Source organism: Echinops telfairi, unplaced genomic scaffold (assembly GCF_000313985.2).
Source record: "Echinops telfairi isolate 266 unplaced genomic scaffold, ASM31398v2 ScPeMD7_7421;HRSCAF=8459, whole genome shotgun sequence".
NCBI classification, from domain to species: Eukaryota; Metazoa; Chordata; class Mammalia; order Afrosoricida; family Tenrecidae; genus Echinops; species Echinops telfairi.
In genome coordinates this window covers 5486522-5489282 of record NW_022111321.1, presented here as the reverse complement: position 1 = coordinate 5489282, position 2761 = coordinate 5486522, and the positions used below count along the sequence as shown (strand labels likewise).

Genomic DNA, 2761 nt, shown 5'->3' with positions numbered 1-2761 from the left:
TTTTTTTTGCCCAAAACTGCTGTACTGAGACGGCTGCGTGAGCAGGTACATTGTTGGCGTGGCAAAACTAATTTCCCATCTGCCAAAAATCAGGACTTTTTGGTGACACACTGTTATGCAATCTTTTCAGAACCTCTGAATAGAAGACTTGCTTAACAGTCTGACCTGGTAGAACTAACTCCAAATACACTAGCCCCCTCACATAAAAAACAAAACAAAACAATGAGCATGGTCTTGATCTTTGATATCACATGATGAGCTTTTTCTGGGCGAGATGTTGATGGCGTGTCTTCCACTGGCTTGATTGATGTTTGCCTTCAGGGTCTTAAGAATAGCACTATGTCGCCTCACCAGTGTTGACCTTGGAAGAATCTGGGTCACTTTGGAGCTATTCTTTCAAAGCACAGTATTTTTCCAGTTGACATTCTTTATCCTGGTCAGTCAGAACCTGAGGCACAAATTTCGGAGCCTCCCTTCTCATTCCCAAATCTTTCATTAAAATTCTCTGAACCAAGCTCTAAGATAGTCCTGATAACTTCCCTATCTCTTCAATGGTCCCTTGTTGCTATTTGAGCACAAGTGCACTAATTTTGTTGACACTTTAATCCATTCAGGAAGTACATTTGGGATGTAACGAGCTTTGTCATTAATAGACACTTCACCTTTTTTGAAACAAGAAAACCACTCGTACACTTGAGCTTTTCCCATAGTGCTGCCCTGTAAGCTGCTTTCAACATCACAACAGTTTCTGTGGCATTTTCCCCAAGCAGGAAACAAAATTCCACAGCTGCACATGGTTCTCTTAAATCAGCCGTCACAAAAAAGGAGGTTCGAGCAGAACTGCTTTTATGAAAAAATTCACTGTGACCAGAGAGAACCTTCCCCAGCAACGCCACCGGGTGCACTAGCCCAGTGCGGTTTGATTGACGCTGACCTAGGAGGGAAAAATGCATACTATTAAAGCCCCACCCAGCAGAGCTTTTTTCAGTTTTTTTGGGGGGTACCCCCTCGTATATACTGTCACACCAAACTCCCTGCCATGGAGTCAATGCTAACTCAGAGTGACTCCCCCTGTGAATTTCTAAGACCCTAACTGTTGACAAGAAAGCTGCTGGTGGTTTCAAACTGCTGACCATGCAGATGGTAGCCCAATTATAACCACTATGCCACCAGGGTTCCTTTGTGTATAGATAGGACTTATATTTTTATGTTTATTTAACATTCATTACTTAGATTTTTCCTTAGATGGGTTTCCGGTTTCGGGTGTTGTATAATTTAATTCCGAAAAATATACAGATAGTTCTGTTATGTGTAACTTAACTCCATATTAAATTTTGTAAGCTTGACATCTTAACAGGATTCATGTACTGTACTCTGTATTGTGTTAAGAATAGCATTGATTTGGTTTGGTCATTAACCATTGTGGGATTGCTCCCTCTATATTTTAATATGAAGTAATATCTAGTATGTTATTCTCCAAGGGGACTTAAAAACATGTGAATATATATTGTTTAATTCCATTTTTGAAGCCTCCTAATATATGTAATAACTATCTCCCAAGTGATCTCAACAGTACTTTGCTTACAGTATCTTAAATGTTACTCTACTGCTTTTTAGCCTTAAGGTTTCTACTAAGATGTCAGCATTTAATCTTACTGTAACTCATTTATATGAGGAAACTTCAAATGTTTATGGAAAATGGCATTAAAAGATAATGGAATTTTTCTACCGACTTTTCAAGTCCTCATACATGATGATTCATTTCTCTTTTGCTGCTTTCAAGATTCTTTTTCTTCATATTTTGAGAATTTCATTATAATGTGTCGGTGGGTTTATCATAGTTGGAATTCTCTGAGCTTCTTAGGTGGATAGATTTTTGTATTTCATCAAATTTGGGGATGGGGGGGTACCAATATTAGTTTTTTAACTGCTCTTTCTGCTCCTTCCTTTTCCTGAGAAACTATCATGCATATCATGGTACTTTAATGTTATCCCACAAGCACCTTAGGCTCTGTGCTCATTTTTTTTTTTAAATCACTTTATTGGGGGCTCGTCCAACTCTTACTACAATCCATACATCCATCCATTGTGTCAAGCACATTTGTACATTTGTGGCCATCATCATTTTAAAAACATTTTCTTTCTACTTAAGCCTTTGGTATCAACTCCTCACTTTTCCGACTCTCTCCCTCATGAACCCTTGACAATATATAAATTATTATTATTTTTTCATGTCTTGCACTGACCAGTGTCTCCCTTCACCCACTTTCCTATTGTCCACCCCCCTGGGAGAGGGTTGTAGGTAGATCATTGTGATCGGTTTTCCCTTCTCTCCCCACCTTTCCCTTACCCTCCTGGTATGGCTACTCTCAATCTTGGTCCTGAGGGGTTTATCTATCCTGGATTCCCTGTGTTTCCAGCTCTTTATGTGTGTGTGTGTTTACAGCTCTTACCTGTGTACCCATGTATATACTGTGGTATAGCCAGATTTGTAAGGTAGAATTGGGTCATGATAGTGGGGGAGAAGAAGCACTAAAGAACTAGAGGAAAGTTGTATGTTTCATTGGTGCTATACTGCACCCTGACTGGCTTGCCTCCTCTCTGCGATCCTTCTTCAAGGGGATTACCAGTTGTCTAGAGATGGGATTTGGGTCTCAACTCCACACTCCCCATCATTCACAATGATATAATTTTTTTGTTCTGGGTCTTTGATGCCTGATACCTAATCTTATCGACACCTCGTGATCACACAGGCTGGTGT

The 2761-nt window shown here is 39.8% G+C and overlaps 1 protein-coding gene across 2 annotated transcripts in view; it reads left to right on the top strand.

Moving 5' to 3' along the window:
• MTMR2 (myotubularin related protein 2) overlaps positions 1-2761 on the top strand; it is a 90627-nt gene that overhangs the window by 56387 nt on the left and 31479 nt on the right. The window lies entirely within an intron of this gene.